This window comes from Mytilus trossulus, chromosome 6 (genome assembly GCF_036588685.1).
Source record: "Mytilus trossulus isolate FHL-02 chromosome 6, PNRI_Mtr1.1.1.hap1, whole genome shotgun sequence".
Taxonomy (NCBI): domain Eukaryota; kingdom Metazoa; phylum Mollusca; class Bivalvia; order Mytilida; family Mytilidae; genus Mytilus; species Mytilus trossulus.
Window position 1 is genome coordinate 6,200,183 of NC_086378.1, and position 25,631 is coordinate 6,225,813.

At 33.1% G+C, this 25,631-nt stretch overlaps 37 non-coding genes across 37 annotated transcripts; all 37 read right to left on the reverse strand.

Moving 5' to 3' along the window:
* Positions 1 to 21: 21 nt before the first annotated feature.
* On the reverse strand, positions 22 to 95 carry Trnai-aau (transfer RNA isoleucine (anticodon AAU)). Its single transcript has one exon. It is a non-coding gene; the product is annotated as a tRNA-Ile (tRNA).
* Positions 96 to 353: 258 nt separating this feature from the next.
* Positions 354 to 427, reverse strand: Trnai-aau (transfer RNA isoleucine (anticodon AAU)). Its single transcript has one exon. It is a non-coding gene; the product is annotated as a tRNA-Ile (tRNA).
* A 6,433-nt stretch (positions 428 to 6,860) lies between these two features.
* On the reverse strand, positions 6,861 to 6,934 carry Trnai-aau (transfer RNA isoleucine (anticodon AAU)). The gene has a single exon. It is a non-coding gene; the product is annotated as a tRNA-Ile (tRNA).
* Positions 6,935 to 7,234: 300 nt separating this feature from the next.
* On the reverse strand, positions 7,235 to 7,308 carry Trnai-aau (transfer RNA isoleucine (anticodon AAU)). The gene has a single exon. It is a non-coding gene; the product is annotated as a tRNA-Ile (tRNA).
* Positions 7,309 to 7,566: 258 nt separating this feature from the next.
* On the reverse strand, positions 7,567 to 7,640 carry Trnai-aau (transfer RNA isoleucine (anticodon AAU)). The gene has a single exon. It is a non-coding gene; the product is annotated as a tRNA-Ile (tRNA).
* A 300-nt stretch (positions 7,641 to 7,940) lies between these two features.
* On the reverse strand, positions 7,941 to 8,014 carry Trnai-aau (transfer RNA isoleucine (anticodon AAU)). Its single transcript has one exon. It is a non-coding gene; the product is annotated as a tRNA-Ile (tRNA).
* Positions 8,015 to 8,272: 258 nt separating this feature from the next.
* On the reverse strand, positions 8,273 to 8,346 carry Trnai-aau (transfer RNA isoleucine (anticodon AAU)). Its single transcript has one exon. It is a non-coding gene; the product is annotated as a tRNA-Ile (tRNA).
* A 300-nt stretch (positions 8,347 to 8,646) lies between these two features.
* Positions 8,647 to 8,720, reverse strand: Trnai-aau (transfer RNA isoleucine (anticodon AAU)). Its single transcript has one exon. It is a non-coding gene; the product is annotated as a tRNA-Ile (tRNA).
* Positions 8,721 to 8,978: 258 nt separating this feature from the next.
* On the reverse strand, positions 8,979 to 9,052 carry Trnai-aau (transfer RNA isoleucine (anticodon AAU)). Its single transcript has one exon. It is a non-coding gene; the product is annotated as a tRNA-Ile (tRNA).
* A 300-nt stretch (positions 9,053 to 9,352) lies between these two features.
* On the reverse strand, positions 9,353 to 9,426 carry Trnai-aau (transfer RNA isoleucine (anticodon AAU)). The gene has a single exon. It is a non-coding gene; the product is annotated as a tRNA-Ile (tRNA).
* Positions 9,427 to 9,684: 258 nt separating this feature from the next.
* Trnai-aau (transfer RNA isoleucine (anticodon AAU)) lies at positions 9,685 to 9,758 on the reverse strand. The gene has a single exon. It is a non-coding gene; the product is annotated as a tRNA-Ile (tRNA).
* Positions 9,759 to 10,058: 300 nt separating this feature from the next.
* On the reverse strand, positions 10,059 to 10,132 carry Trnai-aau (transfer RNA isoleucine (anticodon AAU)). Its single transcript has one exon. It is a non-coding gene; the product is annotated as a tRNA-Ile (tRNA).
* A 258-nt stretch (positions 10,133 to 10,390) lies between these two features.
* Trnai-aau (transfer RNA isoleucine (anticodon AAU)) lies at positions 10,391 to 10,464 on the reverse strand. The gene has a single exon. It is a non-coding gene; the product is annotated as a tRNA-Ile (tRNA).
* Positions 10,465 to 17,277: 6,813 nt separating this feature from the next.
* Positions 17,278 to 17,351, reverse strand: Trnai-aau (transfer RNA isoleucine (anticodon AAU)). Its single transcript has one exon. It is a non-coding gene; the product is annotated as a tRNA-Ile (tRNA).
* Positions 17,352 to 17,651: 300 nt separating this feature from the next.
* Positions 17,652 to 17,725, reverse strand: Trnai-aau (transfer RNA isoleucine (anticodon AAU)). Its single transcript has one exon. It is a non-coding gene; the product is annotated as a tRNA-Ile (tRNA).
* Positions 17,726 to 17,983: 258 nt separating this feature from the next.
* Positions 17,984 to 18,057, reverse strand: Trnai-aau (transfer RNA isoleucine (anticodon AAU)). The gene has a single exon. It is a non-coding gene; the product is annotated as a tRNA-Ile (tRNA).
* A 300-nt stretch (positions 18,058 to 18,357) lies between these two features.
* Positions 18,358 to 18,431, reverse strand: Trnai-aau (transfer RNA isoleucine (anticodon AAU)). The gene has a single exon. It is a non-coding gene; the product is annotated as a tRNA-Ile (tRNA).
* A 258-nt stretch (positions 18,432 to 18,689) lies between these two features.
* Positions 18,690 to 18,763, reverse strand: Trnai-aau (transfer RNA isoleucine (anticodon AAU)). Its single transcript has one exon. It is a non-coding gene; the product is annotated as a tRNA-Ile (tRNA).
* Positions 18,764 to 19,063: 300 nt separating this feature from the next.
* Trnai-aau (transfer RNA isoleucine (anticodon AAU)) lies at positions 19,064 to 19,137 on the reverse strand. The gene has a single exon. It is a non-coding gene; the product is annotated as a tRNA-Ile (tRNA).
* Positions 19,138 to 19,395: 258 nt separating this feature from the next.
* On the reverse strand, positions 19,396 to 19,469 carry Trnai-aau (transfer RNA isoleucine (anticodon AAU)). The gene has a single exon. It is a non-coding gene; the product is annotated as a tRNA-Ile (tRNA).
* A 300-nt stretch (positions 19,470 to 19,769) lies between these two features.
* Positions 19,770 to 19,843, reverse strand: Trnai-aau (transfer RNA isoleucine (anticodon AAU)). The gene has a single exon. It is a non-coding gene; the product is annotated as a tRNA-Ile (tRNA).
* Positions 19,844 to 20,101: 258 nt separating this feature from the next.
* Trnai-aau (transfer RNA isoleucine (anticodon AAU)) lies at positions 20,102 to 20,175 on the reverse strand. Its single transcript has one exon. It is a non-coding gene; the product is annotated as a tRNA-Ile (tRNA).
* A 300-nt stretch (positions 20,176 to 20,475) lies between these two features.
* On the reverse strand, positions 20,476 to 20,549 carry Trnai-aau (transfer RNA isoleucine (anticodon AAU)). Its single transcript has one exon. It is a non-coding gene; the product is annotated as a tRNA-Ile (tRNA).
* A 258-nt stretch (positions 20,550 to 20,807) lies between these two features.
* Positions 20,808 to 20,881, reverse strand: Trnai-aau (transfer RNA isoleucine (anticodon AAU)). The gene has a single exon. It is a non-coding gene; the product is annotated as a tRNA-Ile (tRNA).
* Positions 20,882 to 21,181: 300 nt separating this feature from the next.
* Trnai-aau (transfer RNA isoleucine (anticodon AAU)) lies at positions 21,182 to 21,255 on the reverse strand. Its single transcript has one exon. It is a non-coding gene; the product is annotated as a tRNA-Ile (tRNA).
* Positions 21,256 to 21,513: 258 nt separating this feature from the next.
* Trnai-aau (transfer RNA isoleucine (anticodon AAU)) lies at positions 21,514 to 21,587 on the reverse strand. Its single transcript has one exon. It is a non-coding gene; the product is annotated as a tRNA-Ile (tRNA).
* Positions 21,588 to 21,887: 300 nt separating this feature from the next.
* Trnai-aau (transfer RNA isoleucine (anticodon AAU)) lies at positions 21,888 to 21,961 on the reverse strand. Its single transcript has one exon. It is a non-coding gene; the product is annotated as a tRNA-Ile (tRNA).
* A 258-nt stretch (positions 21,962 to 22,219) lies between these two features.
* Trnai-aau (transfer RNA isoleucine (anticodon AAU)) lies at positions 22,220 to 22,293 on the reverse strand. Its single transcript has one exon. It is a non-coding gene; the product is annotated as a tRNA-Ile (tRNA).
* Positions 22,294 to 22,593: 300 nt separating this feature from the next.
* Positions 22,594 to 22,667, reverse strand: Trnai-aau (transfer RNA isoleucine (anticodon AAU)). Its single transcript has one exon. It is a non-coding gene; the product is annotated as a tRNA-Ile (tRNA).
* A 258-nt stretch (positions 22,668 to 22,925) lies between these two features.
* Positions 22,926 to 22,999, reverse strand: Trnai-aau (transfer RNA isoleucine (anticodon AAU)). The gene has a single exon. It is a non-coding gene; the product is annotated as a tRNA-Ile (tRNA).
* A 300-nt stretch (positions 23,000 to 23,299) lies between these two features.
* Positions 23,300 to 23,373, reverse strand: Trnai-aau (transfer RNA isoleucine (anticodon AAU)). The gene has a single exon. It is a non-coding gene; the product is annotated as a tRNA-Ile (tRNA).
* Positions 23,374 to 23,631: 258 nt separating this feature from the next.
* Positions 23,632 to 23,705, reverse strand: Trnai-aau (transfer RNA isoleucine (anticodon AAU)). Its single transcript has one exon. It is a non-coding gene; the product is annotated as a tRNA-Ile (tRNA).
* A 300-nt stretch (positions 23,706 to 24,005) lies between these two features.
* Trnai-aau (transfer RNA isoleucine (anticodon AAU)) lies at positions 24,006 to 24,079 on the reverse strand. Its single transcript has one exon. It is a non-coding gene; the product is annotated as a tRNA-Ile (tRNA).
* A 258-nt stretch (positions 24,080 to 24,337) lies between these two features.
* Positions 24,338 to 24,411, reverse strand: Trnai-aau (transfer RNA isoleucine (anticodon AAU)). The gene has a single exon. It is a non-coding gene; the product is annotated as a tRNA-Ile (tRNA).
* Positions 24,412 to 24,710: 299 nt separating this feature from the next.
* On the reverse strand, positions 24,711 to 24,784 carry Trnai-aau (transfer RNA isoleucine (anticodon AAU)). Its single transcript has one exon. It is a non-coding gene; the product is annotated as a tRNA-Ile (tRNA).
* A 258-nt stretch (positions 24,785 to 25,042) lies between these two features.
* Positions 25,043 to 25,116, reverse strand: Trnai-aau (transfer RNA isoleucine (anticodon AAU)). The gene has a single exon. It is a non-coding gene; the product is annotated as a tRNA-Ile (tRNA).
* Positions 25,117 to 25,416: 300 nt separating this feature from the next.
* Positions 25,417 to 25,490, reverse strand: Trnai-aau (transfer RNA isoleucine (anticodon AAU)). The gene has a single exon. It is a non-coding gene; the product is annotated as a tRNA-Ile (tRNA).
* Between the last annotated feature and the right edge of the window lie 141 nt (positions 25,491 to 25,631).

Sequence of the window (25,631 nt, forward strand, 5' to 3'; positions counted from 1 at the left end):
GACAAAAACTAGAAAAATATATGGCCAATGTGGGGATCGAACCCACGACATTCGCGTTATTAGCACGACGCTCTAACCAACTGAGCTAACCGGCCCATGAAACTTACTTTGGAAATTTTATGTATTTATTCAAACATATCATCATGAACAATTGTCCTTTTCACAAGTCTAACTTCATTTGACGGATTTTCCAGTTGACAAGGTAAAAAGCGTGGAAATCGTGCAAAAAGACTAAAAGTTTAAACCTACCACTTCTTTTTACATTTCCTGACGTTAAGAGTATCTTTTGACGAACTTCTGTTATCTCGGACATAGCCGAAAAGCTTTAATACTATAGACTATCAAAAATTCAGTGGCCAATGTGGGGATCGAACCCACGACATTCGCGTTATTAGCACGACGCTCTAACCAACTGAGCTAACCGGCCGTTGGAAACATTTTGGGAAATTTTATGTACTTATATATGGGTATCCTATTCTTACAGAATTACATATATAGAAAGGATATCTAAACTTTAAGATATGTTCAAATCCTTTGTACTTTGAATCTTAATGCGTTTTCTTGTCTAAAATAGTGTTGGATTTTGTGCTATTCTCATTGTGAGTCCATTTCATGGAAATTGTAAACATCACTGAACTTTTAATTTATTCTTATATTCTCATGTTGAGAATTAATATACTAGTTTAGTGGGCTTTCTTCAATCAGCGACAAAAACTAGAAAAATATATGGCCAATGTGGGGATCGAACCCACGACATTCGCGTTATTAGCACGACGCTCTTTTTTTTTTTTTTTTTATCTTTATTCAATAAAACATTCACTGCAATTTACAATATCTTAAAAAAAAACATATAACATAACTGTTCAATTCAAATCTCAAAATGTCATTCTGTTATTTTATTTTACTACATATTTACATATAAAACATCAGGAGTTCTTCATCCAATACGACAATACAATTATCATTTAAAAATTTCTTGTTAAAAACAGAAAGTCTGTTTGTATATTTGCAATATGTATAGAAATATCTTACATAATGTTTCACAGTATATTTGAAATATTCCACTGTATTTACACTTTTTACATTGTTTTTTATCATTTGTCTCTGTTTCATAACACATAGTTTTGCAACAGAAAGGATGAAATTAACAAAATGAATATTAACACCTTTTACTGTTCCTGTCATTCCAAGAAGGAAAATCCTCTTGTAAGTATTTTTTTGAAACAAATCTATTTCAGACTTTACAAACAACTCAAAAAGTATGTTGAATATATAATCATGATATTCTTTCAATTTTCCACATGTTAGAAAAATATGAAATAAATCTTCTTGGTCGTTATTACAACTTTGACATAAATCACTGTCTAATATCCTTATTTTCTTAAGTTTAATATTTGTAAAAATTCTGTTATGAACAATCTTAAAATCTAAATCAATACAGTCAGATGGCTTCCAATAACTATGCACTTGTTTCCAAATGTCAACAAATTCACTTTCGTTTACATCAACATGATCTCTCCAAAATTCATAACCATTTGGTTTAATAAAACATTTAGCCAATAGAATTGAGTAAAATCGTTTAGTGTTACAGGAAGTTACATCACTAACTTTGTTTTCGTACTCTATAAAATATCTAGAAACTTCTTCATGCACTTCAAAACACTTTGTGCATATAACAGTTTTCCACTCATCAGGTATTAACATTAACAATTTTTCATATTTTACCTTTATGCTATCAAAGCTAACATTTTCAACTTTTTCCTGTATTATTTCAAAAATAGCCTGGCTTGACAAAAATCCAGGAATTACTTCATATGTAATATCTTTTAATTGTACAATACCAGCAGTTATAAAACAATCCCACTCATTAATTTTACTTGATAAAAACTTTACAGAATTAAAAAACAAAGGCTGGTGATAAATATCAGCAGTACTGAGATCCACACTTATCTCTGGTTTAAGATACTGCCACGCTTCCATCATCTCCTTATAAACAGGAGGTAAACATAACATACTTTTTGTATCTAAAGACATAAATAACACACTTCTATCTAAGTTCATGTTATGTACTCTTTTCAAAAAATAATTAAATGTACTTTTCCATAAACTTTTACAATCAGGATTTAAAAACCTTCCTAAAAATTTCAGTCTAAAAGACAACATTTTCAAATGAACATCAGGAATGTTAAGTCCTCCTGTACCTTTACTTCCAATAATTGTTCTATACTTTAACAAGTGTGAGCCAGATGACCACAAAAAATTAATACATAATTGTTTCAATTTATCAGAAACCCACTGAGGTACAGATGAAACAGCTAAAGTATACCAAACCCTAGACATCATCAATGAAGAAATTACAACAGCTCTACCTGATAATGTTAAATGTCTCTGTTTCCACATATTTACAATATTTGTGATTTTTTTAATTTTATCTTTCCAATTCCTATCAATACATTCGTTTTGGTTTTTCCCAACAAAAACTCCTAAGACCTGTACACAGTTTTCACAAATTTTGAGACCTAGGTCTTTTTTATCACAATCATTTAATTTACCTTTTCCAACACACATTATCTCAGATTTATTTTTATTAACTGTAGAACCTGATGCTCTACTATAAAGATCAAAAACACCAAAAGTTTCATATATTGACCTCTTGTCATTTACACATAATGTTGTGTCATCGGCATGTTGAAATATAAGCGCCGTTTCATTACTACAAGGTATATCTATGCCTCTAATATTACAATTACTCTTAATTCTATATGCTAATGGTTCTGCTGATAAAACATATAATAAGGCACTGATAGGGCATCCTTGTCGAATACCATTTTTAATCTTAAAATACTTTGACAAAAATCCATTACATTTAACAGAACTTTGTATATCAGTATAAAATATTTTAATCCAATTTATAAATCTATTTCCAAACCCAAACTTTTCTAACACTTTTACCAAATATTTATGACATAATTTGTCAAACGCCTTTTCCTGATCAAATTTTACAATATATGCTTCCATATTCTCATCTTCTATTAAATCTATTATATCTCTAATACATGCAATTGTATCTGCAATGTCCCTTCCTGATATACAACAAGTTTGACTATTTGAAATAATTTTACAAAGCACAGTCTTAAACCTGTTTGACATAACACGAGCTAAAATTTTATAATCGACTTGCAAAAGTGAAATAGGTCTATAATTTCGTAAATCTCTCTTATCACCTTTATTCTTAAAAATAAGAGATATGAGACCACTTCTCATAGATCTAGTCAATGATTTGTCATTTTCTACTGTATTATATAATTTCAATAAAATATCTTTTAAAACATTAAAAAATTTACAATAAAACTCTACAGTAAGTCCGTCTGACCCTGGACTCTTATTCTTTGCCATTTTATTAACGGCTAAAGATATCTCATTAATTGATATATCACTGTCACATAATTCTTGGTCATCTGTATTTACTTTTATAGGTACACTTTGTAACAATTCATCCATGGCATGTTCATTTGTTTCTACACAAGAATACAATTTGTTATAAAACTGATATTGCAATTCTAATAAATTTTCCGTATCTGATACAACAGTATTTTGTTCACTATCAAAAAGTTCTTTTATACAATTAGCTTCTTGTTTATGTTTCTCTAAATTGAAAAAATATTTGGTACATTTATCATTTTCTGTTGCCCAATATGCTTTTGATCTTAATATAGCACCTTTACACTTTTCCTCCTCTAATACACTCAATTCTAATTTAAGATTTTCATATTGCTCTATATTAACATTTTCACCTTCTGCAATTCTAATGCATATTCTTTCAATTTTATTTTGTAAAGTATAATACTTAGCATTTTTTTCTTTTGCTATTCTCTTGCTAAATACTTGTGAAAACTTTTTTATCTTATACTTCAAATTGTCCCACCATATCAGTGTCTCTGTTTCAAAAAGAGAACATTTTTTACTCTCTTCGATAATCTTGATAACCTTTAAAACATATTCTTCATTATCTAAAAGTGTATTATTTAAAATCCAAACACCTGGACCTCTTTCTACATTGTCAAAAATAACTTTCATTTCTACAAAAGCATGATCACTAAAAGAAGTATCTTTATATCTTACATATTGCACATATTGTGATATATTTCTACATATTAAAAAATAATCAATTCTTGATTGCTGCAAATCTAAATTACATACACGCTTCCTTGAAAAAGTTCTACTGTCCGGATTTCTCCGACGCCATACATCATATACATTATTATTATTCATTAAGTTACACAATGTTTTATAACCAATATCATCTTTGTGTTCTGTTTTACTAGCCCTGTCCAATTTTGACAAAGTTGTATTCCAATCTCCAGATACAATAATATTATCATATTTTTGCATATAATTATTTAAAAACATAAAAAAATCACTCTTTTCCTTTACTATATTGTGAGCATATACATTCAAAATATTATAAACACTACCTTCATGTTCAAACTTCACGTGTAAAAATCTACCATCTTTATCATTATACACTTTAGTTACATTGTGTTTATATTTCTGACTAACAAGTATTGCAACACCTTGCCTCGATTGAGTACTATTACTATAAAAAACTGTACCTTCAAAAATGTCAGATACATTTGTTACAAAATTTTCATCTCAGAATGTCTCTTGTAGCATCAAAAAATCTATTCTACTTTCATTTATTACAGATACATACTTCTTAAATTTATTCACATTTCTCAGCCCATTACAGTTATTGCTGACAAATAAAACCATTACGAAAAAAGAAAAAAGAAAAAATACATTAAGATTCTCCATTGTTTACACTCTTTTTATAAGGGTTCTTTCTTATATTACCTTTCACATTCGGGGGAATTTTCATTTTATTTCTTCTCTTAAACCCACCTGTATTGGTGGACTTAGACTGACCATGTTCTTTTTCATCAGCACATGGACAGTCTTCCATGCTTTCGCTGTTGACATCAGATTCTGTGTTATTTTCACACAATAAGATGTCCTTGCTTATATTACTATCATTACTTTCATTTTTTCCATTTTGCATATCATTACTTTCATTATTTTCATCTTGCATATCATTATCCCAATTTTCTATAACAATTTCATTTTCATTATCATCATTACACAATATTTTTTGTACAGTTTCAGTGTCACTATCAGCATCAATCTGTCTTTTCTGTCCTTTGTTCTTTGCACCACTGTGATCTTTTTCGTCGGCGCGATCTTTGCTCTCTGCACCATCGCGATCTTTCTCACCAGCGCGATCTTGTTTCTTTCTACTACTGCGATCTTTGACATCAGCGCGATCTTGTTTCTTTCTACCACTGCGATCTTTGACATCAGCGCGATCTTTATTCTTTGCACCACTGCGATCTTTTGAATCCTTTTTTCCTTTTCCTTTTGCACTACCATCTCCGCGATCTTCGTTTTCTGTTATCTCTTCGATAGTATGCTCGGAAGAACTGCTACCATCGTCATCAGATCCACCATTCCTGTCATCATCTTTTGTACTCGTGATTTCTTCGTTAACGTCACTCATGTGCTTACTTATGGGATGTACTTCTGCATGAACTTCTATTTTGGGATGACTTTCTACATCATGTTCATCATCTACGTCATCATCCATTTCTTCTTCATCTGAGCATTCACATTCCTCTTTCTGTTTGCCACACCCTTCACGATGGCATTTGCATTCATCATATTTCTCATAACACTTTGCACAAAAACATACACAAGGATCATATTTGCAATATGAACAAGTACCATCATCTTCAATCGGACAGAAACACTCATTTGGCAGATTATCACATTTATCACACTTCTTTGCTTTACATTCCTTCTTTTTGTGTCCTTGTTTGTTACAACCACGGCAAATCAAGTTTGGGCATTGTCTATACTTGTGTGAAGGAGACCCACACATATTACAAAGTTGTTTCTGGTGATCATGAACGACTTTAAAATATTTTTCCCCGTAACCAGTATCAAACTTCATAGACCACGACAAAGAAATCAAGTCAGGTGGAAATTTCACTTTCACGTATCGAGTGCCATCAGCAACCTGAGTTCCCGGATGAACATGTCTATATATAGGTGAATGAATTGTACAGTTCTTTTCTTTCAATTTATTAATTATCACACTATCCTCAACATGTGCAGGCAAATTCAAAAATGAAACAACGACTAAATCAGAAAATTGAAAATTACAGTCAAAAGATTGTTCATCTATCTCTAATCCTCTTGTCAATTTTTCAGCATTTTCTTCTGTAATCGTTGTTACCACATAATAACTTTCCGCATCATTAGGTACAACTGCCAAAACCGAATTTTCTCCACATACTTTCTCAGCTGCTTCAATTACCTGCTCAGCCAAAAATGTCCTAGTTGGTATGTTAATTACCTTAACTGCACATTCTTTCTTAAATACCTTGCCGCCTTTCATATATTTTGTTTGCCTATATGAATTCTGCATTTTTCCATTACGACTAGTTTCTTGAGACATTTTACCGAACACACCTAACCCAGTCAGGTGCACCGAAGTGTCCTCCCCCCTTTTCCTGAAACCACCAGGAATAGGGGTAAACGTCAACACAATTTATCAATAGATATTGTCAATAGTATCTCCGCACTAAAGTTAGTCTATGCATCAACAATTTATCATGAAAACAATTCTCTAACTCACCGAATATACGAATACAATATAGGTCCTATCAACACTACATGCTTCCGCTTTGGGTGCATTCGAAAAACCTCCCTCATTTCCTGACGTTAAGAGTATCTTTTGACGAACTTCTGTTATCTCGGACATAGCCGAAAAGCTTTAATACTATAGACTATCAAAAATTCAGTGGCCAATGTGGGGATCGAACCCACGACATTCGCGTTATTAGCACGACGCTCTAACCAACTGAGCTAACCGGCCGTTGGAAACATTTTGGGAAATTTTATGTACTTATATATGGGTATCCTATTCTTACAGAATTACATATATAGAAAGGATATCTAAACTTTAAGATATGTTCAAATCCTTTGTACTTTGAATCTTAATGCGTTTTCTTGTCTAAAATAGTGTTGGATTTTGTGCTATTCTCATTGTGAGTCCATTTCATGGAAATTGTAAACATCACTGAACTTTTAATTTATTCTTATATTCTCATGTTGAGAATTAATATACTAGTTTAGTGGGCTTTCTTCAATCAGCGACAAAAACTAGAAAAATATATGGCCAATGTGGGGATCGAACCCACGACATTCGCGTTATTAGCACGACGCTCTAACCAACTGAGCTAACCGGCCCATGAAACTTACTTTGGAAATTTTATGTATTTATTCAAACATATCATCATGAACAATTGTCCTTTTCACAAGTCTAACTTCATTTGACGGATTTTCCAGTTGACAAGGTAAAAAGCGTGGAAATCGTGCAAAAAGACTAAAAGTTTAAACCTACCACTTCTTTTTACATTTCCTGACGTTAAGAGTATCTTTTGACGAACTTCTGTTATCTCGGACATAGCCGAAAAGCTTTAATACTATAGACTATCAAAAATTCAGTGGCCAATGTGGGGATCGAACCCACGACATTCGCGTTATTAGCACGACGCTCTAACCAACTGAGCTAACCGGCCGTTGGAAACATTTTGGGAAATTTTATGTACTTATATATGGGTATCCTATTCTTACAGAATTACATATATAGAAAGGATATCTAAACTTTAAGATATGTTCAAATCCTTTGTACTTTGAATCTTAATGCGTTTTCTTGTCTAAAATAGTGTTGGATTTTGTGCTATTCTCATTGTGAGTCCATTTCATGGAAATTGTAAACATCACTGAACTTTTAATTTATTCTTATATTCTCATGTTGAGAATTAATATACTAGTTTAGTGGGCTTTCTTCAATCAGCGACAAAAACTAGAAAAATATATGGCCAATGTGGGGATCGAACCCACGACATTCGCGTTATTAGCACGACGCTCTAACCAACTGAGCTAACCGGCCCATGAAACTTACTTTGGAAATTTTATGTATTTATTCAAACATATCATCATGAACAATTGTCCTTTTCACAAGTCTAACTTCATTTGACGGATTTTCCAGTTGACAAGGTAAAAAGCGTGGAAATCGTGCAAAAAGACTAAAAGTTTAAACCTACCACTTCTTTTTACATTTCCTGACGTTAAGAGTATCTTTTGACGAACTTCTGTTATCTCGGACATAGCCGAAAAGCTTTAATACTATAGACTATCAAAAATTCAGTGGCCAATGTGGGGATCGAACCCACGACATTCGCGTTATTAGCACGACGCTCTAACCAACTGAGCTAACCGGCCGTTGGAAACATTTTGGGAAATTTTATGTACTTATATATGGGTATCCTATTCTTACAGAATTACATATATAGAAAGGATATCTAAACTTTAAGATATGTTCAAATCCTTTGTACTTTGAATCTTAATGCGTTTTCTTGTCTAAAATAGTGTTGGATTTTGTGCTATTCTCATTGTGAGTCCATTTCATGGAAATTGTAAACATCACTGAACTTTTAATTTATTCTTATATTCTCATGTTGAGAATTAATATACTAGTTTAGTGGGCTTTCTTCAATCAGCGACAAAAACTAGAAAAATATATGGCCAATGTGGGGATCGAACCCACGACATTCGCGTTATTAGCACGACGCTCTAACCAACTGAGCTAACCGGCCCATGAAACTTACTTTGGAAATTTTATGTATTTATTCAAACATATCATCATGAACAATTGTCCTTTTCACAAGTCTAACTTCATTTGACGGATTTTCCAGTTGACAAGGTAAAAAGCGTGGAAATCGTGCAAAAAGACTAAAAGTTTAAACCTACCACTTCTTTTTACATTTCCTGACGTTAAGAGTATCTTTTGACGAACTTCTGTTATCTCGGACATAGCCGAAAAGCTTTAATACTATAGACTATCAAAAATTCAGTGGCCAATGTGGGGATCGAACCCACGACATTCGCGTTATTAGCACGACGCTCTAACCAACTGAGCTAACCGGCCGTTGGAAACATTTTGGGAAATTTTATGTACTTATATATGGGTATCCTATTCTTACAGAATTACATATATAGAAAGGATATCTAAACTTTAAGATATGTTCAAATCCTTTGTACTTTGAATCTTAATGCGTTTTCTTGTCTAAAATAGTGTTGGATTTTGTGCTATTCTCATTGTGAGTCCATTTCATGGAAATTGTAAACATCACTGAACTTTTAATTTATTCTTATATTCTCATGTTGAGAATTAATATACTAGTTTAGTGGGCTTTCTTCAATCAGCGACAAAAACTAGAAAAATATATGGCCAATGTGGGGATCGAACCCACGACATTCGCGTTATTAGCACGACGCTCTAACCAACTGAGCTAACCGGCCCATGAAACTTACTTTGGAAATTTTATGTATTTATTCAAACATATCATCATGAACAATTGTCCTTTTCACAAGTCTAACTTCATTTGACGGATTTTCCAGTTGACAAGGTAAAAAGCGTGGAAATCGTGCAAAAAGACTAAAAGTTTAAACCTACCACTTCTTTTTACATTTCCTGACGTTAAGAGTATCTTTTGACGAACTTCTGTTATCTCGGACATAGCCGAAAAGCTTTAATACTATAGACTATCAAAAATTCAGTGGCCAATGTGGGGATCGAACCCACGACATTCGCGTTATTAGCACGACGCTCTAACCAACTGAGCTAACCGGCCGTTGGAAACATTTTGGGAAATTTTATGTACTTATATATGGGTATCCTATTCTTACAGAATTACATATATAGAAAGGATATCTAAACTTTAAGATATGTTCAAATCCTTTGTACTTTGAATCTTAATGCGTTTTCTTGTCTAAAATAGTGTTGGATTTTGTGCTATTCTCATTGTGAGTCCATTTCATGGAAATTGTAAACATCACTGAACTTTTAATTTATTCTTATATTCTCATGTTGAGAATTAATATACTAGTTTAGTGGGCTTTCTTCAATCAGCGACAAAAACTAGAAAAATATATGGCCAATGTGGGGATCGAACCCACGACATTCGCGTTATTAGCACGACGCTCTAACCAACTGAGCTAACCGGCCCATGAAACTTACTTTGGAAATTTTATGTATTTATTCAAACATATCATCATGAACAATTGTCCTTTTCACAAGTCTAACTTCATTTGACGGATTTTCCAGTTGACAAGGTAAAAAGCGTGGAAATCGTGCAAAAAGACTAAAAGTTTAAACCTACCACTTCTTTTTACATTTCCTGACGTTAAGAGTATCTTTTGACGAACTTCTGTTATCTCGGACATAGCCGAAAAGCTTTAATACTATAGACTATCAAAAATTCAGTGGCCAATGTGGGGATCGAACCCACGACATTCGCGTTATTAGCACGACGCTCTAACCAACTGAGCTAACCGGCCGTTGGAAACATTTTGGGAAATTTTATGTACTTATATATGGGTATCCTATTCTTACAGAATTACATATATAGAAAGGATATCTAAACTTTAAGATATGTTCAAATCCTTTGTACTTTGAATCTTAATGCGTTTTCTTGTCTAAAATAGTGTTGGATTTTGTGCTATTCTCATTGTGAGTCCATTTCATGGAAATTGTAAACATCACTGAACTTTTAATTTATTCTTATATTCTCATGTTGAGAATTAATATACTAGTTTAGTGGGCTTTCTTCAATCAGCGACAAAAACTAGAAAAATATATGGCCAATGTGGGGATCGAACCCACGACATTCGCGTTATTAGCACGACGCTCTTTTTTTTTTTTTTATCTTTATTAAAATAAGACATCATATTATACACATTAAAATACATAAATCATTATCACAAGTGTCAATATCAATTCGAAATGTCTATAACATTCAATTTCCAGCTTCTGTATAAATGTCTACATGACACAATCATTTTAGATATTCAAATTACTACAATTTAAATATTATATCATTATCTACTTCTTTAACCAGAGGATTATCAAGCAAAAATTTCTTTTCAAATAAAGAATTCATTTTACATTTTTGACACATATACACATAAAAGTACATTACATAATGTTTCAGTGTGTACTTGAAAAGTTGAACTAAATTTACATTTGTTTTGCCATTCATTATAATATTCCTTCTTCTAAATATACAATATCTTGCAGTTGAAAGCAGAAAGTTAACAAAACTTTCATTAACACCTTTCATCTTCCAATTTAACCCAAATAGTAGCAAATGTTCACTCTGTACAGCACTTATTTTGTCAGAATCACAATTTTCAAATAATTTTACAAACAATTCAGACAAATAGTTATGAAATTCTAAAAGTTCATCACAGTTTATAAACATATGTAAAAGATCCTCAATTTCACTACCACAAACATCACATAAATCATCATCAGACCATCCAATTCTTTTGAATTTACTTTTAGTAAATATACAATTATGAAGTATTTTGTAATCTAGTTCAATAAACTTTGCAGGTTTCCAGAATAAATTTACATTACACCACATTTTACTAAAGTCATTATCATCAATATTGAACAGTGTTTTCCACATTTCAACACCACATGGATCTTTACAAATATCATCTAGTAAACAATTATACAGCTTATTAACAGTACACAATGGTAACTCAAATGGTACATGATTAATAATAACAGAAATGTCTATTGTTCTTTTTGTATTCCTATGATGCAATTCACTTTGCACGGTCTGCTTCCAGTCATCAGGAATAGCACATATTAAACAATGATAACGATCAATTACATTCTTTACATTTGCATTTTCAAATACATTTTGTATTATTTCAACAATAGCACAATCAGGTAAAAACCCTGTTTTTACCTCATAACATATATCCTTCAGAGTAATAATACCAGCATTTATAAAATCATACCAAAGTATTGGTTTATCCTTCAGAACAATCTCCGGATTCCTAAACAGTGGTTGATCATATATATTTTCTACACTTAATTTCAATTCAGACTTCTGTCTCAAGATATACCAAGCTTCTAACATTTCTATATACACAGTCGGTAAACATTTTAACTCACAATGTGGTACTTGAATAAACAATACTTCTAAACCGAGATTCATATTATAAATCTTTGACACAAAATACTTAAAAGTATGCTTCCATAGTACATCATATTCATCATTTATCAATCTTCCTAAAAACTTTAGTCTAAATGCATGTATTTTACATTTCATGTCAACTAATTGCAAACCTCCATTACATTTAGGATTTATTATAACATTATATTTCACCAAATGAGATCTCTTATTCCATACAAAATTAACACATAAAATCTTTATCTCATTATAAGCCCATTCTGGGATAGAGGATACAAAAAGCGTATACCAAAATCTAGACATCATTAACGTATTTACAACAACAACTCTACCCTGCAAGGTTAATTGCCTTTGTAACCATATATTCAAAAGAGATTTTAATTTTGATATCTTTTCTTTCCAATTTAGATCATCACATATATTTCTATTTTTTCCAACATAAACACCAAGTAACTGTACATTATTATCACATACTTGTAAACCATACTCCTGTTTTTCTACAGGTGACAAATCTCCCTTTCCAACACACAAAATTTCAGATTTTTGTCTATTAATTTTAGCACCAGTTGCTTTACTATATAAATCAAAAACTTTGAAAACTTCTGATATAGATTGTTTATTACAAACAGATAAAGTTGTATCGTCTGCATGCTGAAAAATTAATCCTTCTTTTCCACTATTTGGAACAACAATACCTTTTATCAAATCATTTTTAACAATCTTACTATGTAAAGGCTCAGCAGCTAAAACATACAATAATGCACTTATAGGACAGCCTTGTCTAATACCATTCTTAATACAAAAATAGTTTGTTAAGAAACCATTGCATTTTACTGCACTATTAATACCATTATAAAATATTTCTATCCATTTGATAAATTTATCTCCAAAACCATATCTTTTCAAAACCTTCAATAAATATGAGTGGCTCACTCTATCAAAAGCCTTTTCTTGATCAATTTTAATAATATAACCTTCAAGTTCATCTCTTTCAATAATTTCTATGATATCTCTAACATTTGCTACATTATTAGATATATCTCGACCCATTATACAACAAGTTTGGTCTACAGAAACAATTTTTGGTAATACAGTTTTAAATCTATTTGCCATTATTCTGGCCAAAATTTTATAATCAACCTGTAACAGAGATATCGGTCTATAATTTTTAAGCGATCTTCTGTCACCTTTTTTCTTAAATACAAGACTGATAACACCACATTTCATTGATCTACTTAAAAATCCCTTTTGTTGAATAGTATTATACAGTTTCATAAGTACATACTTAAGCTCAGAATAAAAATGACAATAAAACTCAACAGTAAGTCCGTCTGATCCTGGACTTTTATTTTTGGACATTTGAGATAATGCTTTTATTATTTCATCAAACGAAATATCTGACTCACATAATTGATGATCATTTTCATCTATTTTTACATCTACACAATCTAATAATTCATTCATTTTTATATCATCAGTATCAACACAAGTATACAATTCTTTATAAAAATCATATTGCAAATCTAAAATACCATTAATGTCATTAACACATTCATTATTCACATTCAACAATTCCTTTACAGAATTATTCTCCTGTTTATATTTTTCTAAATTTAAAAAATATTTTGTATTTTTGTCTGATTCCACAGCCCAAACAGCTTTAGATCTGAGAACAGCACCTCTACATTTTTCCAATTCATATTGAGACAATTCTAATCTCAAACTTTCCAATTTAGCTATATCAATATCATTGCCATTGGCAGCTTTTTCACATAAATTATTAATTTGCTTTTCTAATCTAAAATAATCTCTTCTATTCTCTTTAGCTATAGAAGAAGAAAAGATTTGGGAATATCTTTTAATTTTATACTTTAGATTATCCCACCATATCAAAATATCTCTTTCATATAATTCATTTTCTTTTTCTACAGTTATAATTTCCTTAACTCTTCTAACATACTGTTCATTATGTAAAAGTGTATTGTTAAGAATCCACAAACCAGGACCCTTTTCTATATTATTACAGTTTACATTCAATATAACAAAAGCATGATCACTTAAACTAGTTAAGTTATAATATACATTTTGAATACATGGTGACAATTGTCTACTAACTAAAAAATAATCTATCCTACTCTGTTGTAATTCATTATTACTAATACGTTTCCATGAAAATATTCTACTGTGGGTGTTTCTAGCACGCCACACATCATACACATTATTATTATTAACTATTTCATATAATTTTCTACATGGTTCATCTACAATATGTTTTGTTTTGCCACCTCTGTCTAAATGAGACAAACTAGTATTGAAGTCGCCTCCAATAATCAGATTGTCCATATTCTCCGTATACAGTTTTACAAATTCAAAGAACTCTGATCTTTCAGTTACCGTATTTGGCGCATATAAAGATATAATATTATACAATTTTTCATTCTCAATAAATGTTACATGTAAAAATCTACCTTTTTCATCAGAATAAACAAATTTTATTTTATCTTTACAATAATTATTTGAAAGTACAGCAACACCTTGTCTACAATTCAAACCATTATTACAAGTGATTTTACCTGGATATAAATGCTTAATACTATCTATATAATTATTATCCCAAAAAGTCTCCTGTAAAAGTACAATACTAATTTTTTTATCATCAATAACACTAACAAAGTTCTGAAAATTATTTACACATCTAAGACCATTACAATTAAATGAACATATAAGCACCATTGCAAAAATGAAATAAAATAAAATTACATATTTATCCATTGTTTACATCTTAGTACTTTCACAAGTTTGACCTACAGATCTAACACCTTTACCATCTAGATTAGGAGGAGGGTTTAACCTTGATCTCCTTTCAAGCTTTCTCTGTTTTTTTTTTAATTTTCGAGCTTGCTTAGCACTAATAAATTGACCAACAATTTTAATATCAACATCACTATTTGTATCCAGTATTTCTACTGAACTTTCATACCCATCACCAGAACAGACAGACAATTCTTCATTTTCTTTTGCACCTTCAGTGGTGATAACTTCATCACCAACCGGGGTGCTAATCATTTCATTCAATGAGAGACTATTCTCCATATCAACATCATTAATTCCACCACTCTCTCCTACAACAGCATCGCAGGAGAGACTGGTGTCATCATCTCTCTTGATTTTTTTACCTTCACTTAATTCCCTGTCTGTTCCAGCTACAATATTTTCACTAACAACTATGTCATTTTCAATTGAACCATCTGTTCTATGATCATCATTGTCACCAGTACCATCCTCTGAAATCGGACGCTTCCTCTTTAAACCATCTTGAACCCCATTTTGCTCATTGTGCACTTCTACGTCCACTACTGTTAGCTTTGAGACTTCTGTTTTTCGCACTTTTTCCACACCACCACTGTCATGTTTTTCTTCACCTTCAATACATTTTTCACTCAGTTTACCCTCAGTGTCATGAACATTTTCACTGAAAGTAGACTTTACGAAAGTTTCTGTATCCTCCTCATCTGCACTATTTACATCTGGTCTTATTTGTATTATAACGTCTGAATTGCTGTCATTAGCTACCATACAAATACAATCTTTTGATGGTTGATCACATTCTGTGCATCGACATACACACGGAACTTTGAAACAATCAGTACAAGGACAAACGCACGGGTCACTTCGGCAATTGTGACACTTACATACACATGGAACTGTGTCACATGTGTAGCAAGTACATGTACATTTCAAGTTTGCATTTCCGCAAATTCTACATTTACACATGCAGAAATATTCTCCACAGTCTGCACAATTTCTATTATTTTCTTCTCGGTTACGGTTTTCACGTTCCCATCTGGCTGAAGGCTTACAAACACATTTCAACGGCAAATTACGGCAAAATTTACATTTTTTTGCTCTACAACTTTTCAATGCATGTCCAGTTTCTCCACAACCATAACACAGAAAATGTGGACAATCTTTTCTCATGTGCTCAGGAGACGAACACTCTGAGCAAACCTTTGTTTGGTTGTTATGAACCACACGATAGTATTTGGTATCGGTGCCAAATTTAAAAGGCATTGACCACGGCAGGGCTACTACCCCTGGAGGAAACTTACACCTCATGAATCGTGTGCCATCAGCAACCTGAGTCCCAGGTACGGTTCGTCTGTAAACAGGTGAAACTACTTTCACTCCTTTACTTTCAATCTTACTTGTAATCTCATCGTCACAAATATAGGACGGTAGTTTTATTACTGAAACTACAGTTATGTCCGAAAACATCATACTGCATTCAAAATCTCTATTGGCAATTTCTACGCCTCGTAACATCTTAAACGCATTCTCTTTCGAGTCAAAGGTTACATCATATGACGATAAATCGCATCGTACTACTGCTAATACAGAATTCAGTCCGGTTAAAGTCTCAATATCATCTATCACAACATTTTCTCCAATAACTTGTGTAGGAATTTTTTCCACCCTTACAGTACATTCTCGCTGATAATATTTATTATCAGTCACATAATTCTGTTTAGAAAACTGATTTCTTTTTTCCTTTGGGTTTCTACGAGAATTTCCTACATTCGGACGATTCGGCTCCAACTGAGACATTTTTAAATTCCAAAGCAAGCACTGCCTAACAAAAAAAGTCAAGCGCACCCAAGTCGACCCCCCTCCTCCAAACGATTAAATCGTCCGAGTAGGGGTAAACAGCATATATATAAACAGTTTATCAGTTCCAAAATGTCAAATACAATGCAATGTTCATCAGAATTACCTTTGTTTATGAATATATCATATATAATCCGTCGAATTCAACGAAATTTTTCCGGAGACTTGTTTACACTTCCATCTTGGGCTGTGCTCAATTCATCCCCCAGCACGACGCTCTAACCAACTGAGCTAACCGGCCCATGAAACTTACTTTGGAAATTTTATGTATTTATTCAAACATATCATCATGAACAATTGTCCTTTTCACAAGTCTAACTTCATTTGACGGATTTTCCAGTTGACAAGGTAAAAAGCGTGGAAATCGTGCAAAAAGACTAAAAGTTTAAACCTACCACTTCTTTTTACATTTCCTGACGTTAAGAGTATCTTTTGACGAACTTCTGTTATCTCGGACATAGCCGAAAAGCTTTAATACTATAGACTATCAAAAATTCAGTGGCCAATGTGGGGATCGAACCCACGACATTCGCGTTATTAGCACGACGCTCTAACCAACTGAGCTAACCGGCCGTTGGAAACATTTTGGGAAATTTTATGTACTTATATATGGGTATCCTATTCTTACAGAATTACATATATAGAAAGGATATCTAAACTTTAAGATATGTTCAAATCCTTTGTACTTTGAATCTTAATGCGTTTTCTTGTCTAAAATAGTGTTGGATTTTGTGCTATTCTCATTGTGAGTCCATTTCATGGAAATTGTAAACATCACTGAACTTTTAATTTATTCTTATATTCTCATGTTGAGAATTAATATACTAGTTTAGTGGGCTTTCTTCAATCAGCGACAAAAACTAGAAAAATATATGGCCAATGTGGGGATCGAACCCACGACATTCGCGTTATTAGCACGACGCTCTAACCAACTGAGCTAACCGGCCCATGAAACTTACTTTGGAAATTTTATGTATTTATTCAAACATATCATCATGAACAATTGTCCTTTTCACAAGTCTAACTTCATTTGACGGATTTTCCAGTTGACAAGGTAAAAAGCGTGGAAATCGTGCAAAAAGACTAAAAGTTTAAACCTACCACTTCTTTTTACATTTCCTGACGTAAAGAGTATCTTTTGACGAACTTCTGTTATCTCGGACATAGCCGAAAAGCTTTAATACTATAGACTATCAAAAATTCAGTGGCCAATGTGGGGATCGAACCCACGACATTCGCGTTATTAGCACGACGCTCTAACCAACTGAGCTAACCGGCCGTTGGAAACATTTTGGGAAATTTTATGTACTTATATATGGGTATCCTATTCTTACAGAATTACATATATAGAAAGGATATCTAAACTTTAAGATATGTTCAAATCCTTTGTACTTTGAATCTTAATGCGTTTTCTTGTCTAAAATAGTGTTGGATTTTGTGCTATTCTCATTGTGAGTCCATTTCATGGAAATTGTAAACATCACTGAACTTTTAATTTATTCTTATATTCTCATGTTGAGAATTAATATACTAGTTTAGTGGGCTTTCTTCAATCAGCGACAAAAACTAGAAAAATATATGGCCAATGTGGGGATCGAACCCACGACATTCGCGTTATTAGCACGACGCTCTAACCAACTGAGCTAACCGGCCCATGAAACTTACTTTGGAAATTTTATGTATTTATTCAAACATATCATCATGAACAATTGTCCTTTTCACAAGTCTAACTTCATTTGACGGATTTTCCAGTTGACAAGGTAAAAAGCGTGGAAATCGTGCAAAAAGACTAAAAGTTTAAACCTACCACTTCTTTTTACATTTCCTGACGTTAAGAGTATCTTTTGACGAACTTCTGTTATCTCGGACATAGCCGAAAAGCTTTAATACTATAGACTATCAAAAATTCAGTGGCCAATGTGGGGATCGAACCCACGACATTCGCGTTATTAGCACGACGCTCTAACCAACTGAGCTAACCGGCCGTTGGAAACATTTTGGGAAATTTTATGTACTTATATATGGGTATCCTATTCTTACAGAATTACATATATAGAAAGGATATCTAAACTTTAAGATATGTTCAAATCCTTTGTACTTTGAATCTTAATGCGTTTTCTTGTCTAAAATAGTGTTGGATTTTGTGCTATTCTCATTGTGAGTCCATTTCATGGAAATTGTAAACATCACTGAACTTTTAATTTATTCTTATATTCTCATGTTGAGAATTAATATACTAGTTTAGTGGGCTTTCTTCAATCAGCGACAAAAACTAGAAAAATATATGGCCAATGTGGGGATCGAACCCACGACATTCGCGTTATTAGCACGACGCTCTAACCAACTGAGCTAACCGGCCCATGAAACTTACTTTGGAAATTTTATGTATTTATTCAAACATATCATCATGAACAATTGTCCTTTTCACAAGTCTAACTTCATTTGACGGATTTTCCAGTTGACAAGGTAAAAAGCGTGGAAATCGTGCAAAAAGACTAAAAGTTTAAACCTACCACTTCTTTTTACATTTCCTGACGTAAAGAGTATCTTTTGACGAACTTCTGTTATCTCGGACATAGCCGAAAAGCTTTAATACTATAGACTATCAAAAATTCAGTGGCCAATGTGGGGATCGAACCCACGACATTCGCGTTATTAGCACGACGCTCTAACCAACTGAGCTAACCGGCCGTTGGAAACATTTTGGGAAATTTTATGTACTTATATATGGGTATCCTATTCTTACAGAATTACATATATAGAAAGGATATCTAAACTTTAAGATATGTTCAAATCCTTTGTACTTTGAATCTTAATGCGTTTTCTTGTCTAAAATAGTGTTGGATTTTGTGCTATTCTCATTGTGAGTCCATTTCATGGAAATTGTAAACATCACTGAACTTTTAATTTATTCTTATATTCTCATGTTGAGAATTAATATACTAGTTTAGTGGGCTTTCTTCAATCAGCGACAAAAACTAGAAAAATATATGGCCAATGTGGGGATCGAACCCACGACATTCGCGTTATTAGCACGACGCTCTAACCAACTGAGCTAACCGGCCCATGAAACTTACTTTGGAAATTTTATGTATTTATTCAAACATATCATCATGAACAATTGTCCTTTTCACAAGTCTAACTTCATTTGACGGATTTTCCAGTTGACAAGGTAAAAAGCGTGGAAATCGTGCAAAAAGACTAAAAGTTTAAACCTACCACTTCTTTTTACATTTCCTGACGTTAAGAGTATCTTTTGACGAACTTCTGTTATCTCGGACATAGCCGAAAAGCTTTAATACTATAGACTATCAAAAATTCAGTGGCCAATGTGGGGATCGAACCCACGGCATTCGCGTTATTAGCACGACGCTCTAACCAACTGAGCTAACCGGCCGTTGGAAACATTTTGGGAAATTTTATGTACTTATATATGGGTATCCTATTCTTACAGAATTACATATATAGAAAGGATATCTAAACTTTAAGATATGTTCAAATCCTTTGTACTTTGAATCTTAATGCGTTTTCTTGTCTAAAATAGTGTTGGATTTTGTGCTATTCTCATTGTGAGTCCATTTCATGGAAATTGTAAACATCACTGAACTTTTAATTTATTCTTATATTCTCATGTTGAGAATTAATATACTAGTTTAGTGGGCTTTCTTCAATCAGCGACAAAAACTAGAAAAATATATGGCCAATGTGGGGATCGAACCCACGACATTCGCGTTATTAGCACGACGCTCTAACCAACTGAGCTAACCGGCCCATGAAACTTACTTTGGAAATTTTATGTATTTATTCAAACATATCATCATGAACAATTGTCCTTTTCACAAGTCTAACTTCATTTGACGGATTTTCCAGTTGACAAGGTAAAAAGCGTGGAAATCGTGCAAAAAGACTAAAAGTTTAAACCTACCACTTCTTTTTACATTTCCTGACGTAAAGAGTATCTTTTGACGAACTTCTGTTATCTCGGACATAGCCGAAAAGCTTTAATACTATAGACTATCAAAAATTCAGTGGCCAATGTGGGGATCGAACCCACGACATTCGCGTTATTAGCACGACGCTCTAACCAACTGAGCTAACCGGCCGTTGGAAACATTTTGGGAAATTTTATGTACTTATATATGGGTATCCTATTCTTACAGAATTACATATATAGAAAGGATATCTAAACTTTAAGATATGTTCAAATCCTTTGTACTTTGAATCTTAATGCGTTTTCTTGTCTAAAATAGTGTTGGATTTTGTGCTATTCTCATTGTGAGTCCATTTCATGGAAATTGTAAACATCACTGAACTTTTAATTTATTCTTATATTCTCATGTTGAGAATTAATATACTAGTTTAGTGGGCTTTCTTCAATCAGCGACAAAAACTAGAAAAATATATGGCCAATGTGGGGATCGAACCCACGACATTCGCGTTATTAGCACGACGCTCTAACCAACTGAGCTAACCGGCCCATGAAACTTACTTTGGAAATTTTATGTATTTATTCAAACATATCATCATGAACAATTGTCCTTTTCACAAGTCTAACTTCATTTGACGGATTTTCCAGTTGACAAGGTAAAAAGCGTGGAAATCGTGCAAAAAGACTAAAAGTTTAAACCTACCACTTCTTTTTACATTTCCTGACGTAAAGAGTATCTTTTGACGAACTTCTGTTATCTCGGACATAGCCGAAAAGCTTTAATACTATAGACTATCAAAAATTCAGTGGCCAATGTGGGGATCGAACCCACGACATTCGCGTTATTAGCACGACGCTCTAACCAACTGAGCTAACCGGCCGTTGGAAACATTTTGGGAAATTTTATGTACTTATATATGGGTATCCTATTCTTACAGAATTACATATATAGAAAGGATATCTAAACTTTAAGATATGTTCAAATCCTTTGTACTTTGAATCTTAATGCGTTTTCTTGTCTAAAATAGTGTTGGATTTTGTGCTATTCTCATTGTGAGTCCATTTCATGGAAATTGTAAACATCACTGAACTTTTAATTTATTCTTATATTCTCATGTTGAGAATTAATATACTAGTTTAGTGGGCTTTCTTCAATCAGCGACAAAAACTAGAAAAATATATGGCCAATGTGGGGATCGAACCCACGACATTCGCGTTATTAGCACGACGCTCTAACCAACTGAGCTAACCGGCCCATGAAACTTACTTTGGAAATTTTATGTATTTATTCAAACATATCATCATGAACAATTGTCCTTTTCACAAGTCTAACTTCATTTGACGGATTTTCCAGTTGACAAGGTAAAAAGCGTGGAAATCGTGCAAAAAGACTAAAAGTTTAAACCTACCACTTCTTTTTACATTTCCTGACGTTAAGAGTATCTTTTGACGAACTTCTGTTATCTCGGACATAGCCGAAAAGCTTTAATACTATAGACTATCAAAAATTCAGTGGCCAATGTGGGGATCGAACCCACGACATTCGCGTTATTAGCACGACGCTCTAACCAACTGAGCTAACCGGCCGTTGGAAACATTTTGGGAAATTTTATGTACTTATATATGGGTATCCTATTCTTACAGAATTACATATATAGAAAGGATATCTAAACTTTAAGATATGTTCAAATCCTTTGTACTTTGAATCTTAATGCGTTTTCTTGTCTAAAATAGTGTTGGATTTTGTGCTATTCTCATTGTGAGTCCATTTCATGGAAATTGTAAACATCACTGAACTTTTAATTTATTCTTATATTCTCATGTTGAGAATTAATATACTAGTTTAGTGGGCTTTCTTCAATCAGCGACAAAAACTAGAAAAATATATGGCCAATGTGGGGATCGAACCCACGACATTCGCGTTATTAGCACGACGCTCTAACCAACTGAGCTAACCGGCCCATGAAACTTACTTTGGAAATTTTATGTATTTATTCAAACATATCATCATGAACAATTGTCCTTTTCACAAGTCTAACTTCATTTGACGGATTTTCCAGTTGACAAGGTAAAAAGCGTGGAAATCGTGCAAAAAGACTAAAAGTTTAAACCTACCACTTCTTTTTACATTTCCTGACGTTAAGAGTATCTTTTGACGAACTTCTGTTATCTCGGACATAGCCGAAAAGCTTTAATACTATAGACTATCAAAAATTCAGTGGCCAATGTGGGGATCGAACCCACGACATTCGCGTTATTAGCACGACGCTCTAACCAACTGAGCTAACCGGCCGTTGGAAACATTTTGGGAAATTTTATGTACTTATATATGGGTATCCTATTCTTACAGAATTACATATATAGAAAGGATATCTAAACTTTAAGATATGTTCAAATCCTTTGTACTTTGAATCTTAATGCGTTTTCTTGTCTAAAATAGTGTTGGATTTTGTGCTATTCTCATTGTGAGTCCATTTCATGGAAATTGTAAACATCACTGAACTTTTAATTTATTCTTATATTCTCATGTTGAGAATTAATATACTAGTTTAGTGGGCTTTCTTCAATCAGCGACAAAAACTAGAAAAATATATGGCCAATGTGGGGATCGAACCCACGACATTCGCGTTATTAGCACGACGCTCTAACCAACTGAGCTAACCGGCCCATGAAACTTACTTTGGAAATTTTATGTATTTATTCAAACATATCATCATGAACAATTGTCCTTTTCACAAGTCTAACTTCATTTGACGGATTTTCCAGTTGACAAGGTAAAAAGCGTGGAAATCGTGCAAAAAGACTCAAAGTTTAAACCTACCACTTCTTTTTACATTTCCTGACGTTAAGAGTATCTTTTGACGAACTTCTGTTATCTCGGACATAGCCGAAAAGCTTTAATACTATAGACTATCAAAAATTCAGTGGCCAATGTGGGGATCGAACCCACGACATTCGCGTTATTAGCACGACGCTCTAACCAACTGAGCTAACCGGCCGTTGGAAACATTTTGGGAAATTTTATGTACTTATATATGGGTATCCTATTCTTACAGAATTACATATATAGAAAGGATATCTAAACTTTAAGATATGTTCAAATCCTTTGTACTTTGAATCTTAATGCGTTTTCTTGTCTAAAATAGTGTTGGATTTTGTGCTATTCTCATTGTGAGTCCATTTCATGGAAATTGTAAACATCACTGAACTTTTAATTTATTCTTATATTCTCATGTTGAGAATTAATATACTAGTTTAGTGGGCTTTCTTCAATCAGCGACAAAAACTAGAAAAATATATGGCCAATGTGGGGATCGAACCCACGACATTCGCGTTATTAGCACGACGCTCTAACCAACTGAGCTAACCGGCCCATGAAACTTACTTTGGAAATTTTATGTATTTATTCAAACATATCATCATGAACAATTGTCCTTTTCACAAGTCTAACTTCATTTGACGGATTTTCCAGTTGACAAGGTAAAAAGCGTGGAAATCGTGCAAAAAGACTAAAAGTTTAAACCTACCACTTCTTTTTACATTTCCTGACGTTAAGAGTATCTTTTGACGAACTTCTGTTATCTCGGACATAGCCGAAAAGCTTTAATACTATAGACTATCAAAAATTCAGTGGCCAATGTGGGGATCGAACCCACGACATTCGCGTTATTAGCACGACGCTCTAACCAACTGAGCTAACCGGCCGTTGGAAACATTTTGGGAAATTTTATGTACTTATATATGGGTATCCTATTCTTACAGAATTACATATATAGAAAGGATATCTAAACTTTAAGATATGTTCAAATCCTTTGTACTTTGAATCTTAATGCGTTTTCTTGTCTAAAATAGTGTTGGATTTTGTGCTATTCTCATTGTGAGTCCATTTCATGGAAATTGTAAACATCACTGAACTTTTAATTTATTCTTATATTCTCATGTTGAGAATTAATATACTAGTTTAGTGGGCTTTCTTCAATCAGCGACAAAAACTAGAAAATATATGGCCAATGTGGGGATCGAACCCACGACATTCGCGTTATTAGCACGACGCTCTAACCAACTGAGCTAACCGGCCCATGAAACTTACTTTGGAAATTTTATGTATTTATTCAAACATATCATCATGAACAATTGTCCTTTTCACAAGTCTAACTTCATTTGACGGATTTTCCAGTTGACAAGGTAAAAAGCGTGGAAATCGTGCAAAAAGACTAAAAGTTTAAACCTACCACTTCTTTTTACATTTCCTGACGTTAAGAGTATCTTTTGACGAACTTCTGTTATCTCGGACATAGCCGAAAAGCTTTAATACTATAGACTATCAAAAATTCAGTGGCCAATGTGGGGATCGAACCCACGACATTCGCGTTATTAGCACGACGCTCTAACCAACTGAGCTAACCGGCCGTTGGAAACATTTTGGGAAATTTTATGTACTTATATATGGGTATCCTATTCTTACAGAATTACATATATAGAAAGGATATCTAAACTTTAAGATATGTTCAAATCCTTTGTACTTTGAATCTTAATGCGTTTTCTTGTCTAAAATAGTGTTGGATTTTGTGCTATTCTCATTGTGAGTCCATTTCATGGAAATTGTAAACATCACTGAACTTTTAATTTATTCTTATATTCTCATGTTGAGAATTAATATACTAGTTTAGTGGGCTTTCTTCAATCAGCGACAAAAACTAGAAAAATATATGGCCAATGTGGGGATCGAACCCACGACATTCGCGTTATTAGCACGACGCTCTAACCAACTGAGCTAACCGGCCCATGAAACTTACTTTGGAAATTTTATGTATTTATTCAAACATATCATCATGAACAATTGTCCTTTTCACAAGTCTAACTTCATTTGACGGATTTTCCAGTTGACAAGGTAAAAAGCGTGGAAATCGTGCAAAAAGACTAAA